We start from the raw sequence: 871 nt of genomic DNA on the forward strand, positions 1-871 counted from the left end.
ACCTTTATTTTACCAGGAAGTCTCTTTGAGAGAAGCAGCAGCTGAACAAACATTAAAATAAAAAATAAAATACAGAAAATCCACAATAAAACAGAACAACAAACAAAATGAAAAACCACCACAGTATTTATGCACCCGTGTTCGGAGGTGGGAGGAGACTGAACACATGAATGATTAATGTCCAACAATAAATACACTGTCAGCACAAAGAGAACAGCAGGAAATGAAATAATCTTAAACAAGTGCTTTAATTAGTCCAACATGGAGGAAGAGCTTCACCTAAAGAGCCGAACTCCTCGTATATTGATCGTATATTGATCGTATATTGATCCCTGCGATACGTTTAAATTCCTCACTCGATAAAAATACACAGATTATTCTGAAGGTGTATTGTAAGTTAAAAACACATAACTAATAGTAATAAATAACAACTTTATTCATATAGCACCTTTTAAAAACACTGTTAGTAATTCTGCTGATATAATTATATACCTCAATCTACGTCATTAACCTCACTTATTATTTCATTATACACACCTGCTGCCAAATACCTTCTCTTAACTGGTCCTCAGCCTCCACACACACACACACACACACACAGAGGATATGTGTGTGTGTGTGTGCTTGCATGAGTGTTGGTTTTTGTGAATCAAGTGGACATTTGATATGACAATAGGTGGACATTTTGTATTAGCAGGTGTGTTAAGTGTTTCTTCAGAGCTAGAGAGCTTTAGAGAAAGTCCTTCTAGTCCACAATTACCAGACATTGTGTATGATCTGTGTATCAACACAGCGCCCCCAGTAGTTTGATCTGTGGTACTGCACCACCTCGTGAATAATTCACAGCTTTTGATTGGTTGACAGTCAGATG

Source organism: Morone saxatilis, unplaced genomic scaffold, assembly GCF_004916995.1.
Source record: "Morone saxatilis isolate NCDOM2014 unplaced genomic scaffold, NCSU_SB_2.0 Contig8, whole genome shotgun sequence".
Lineage (NCBI taxonomy): Eukaryota > Metazoa > Chordata > Actinopteri > Moronidae > Morone > Morone saxatilis.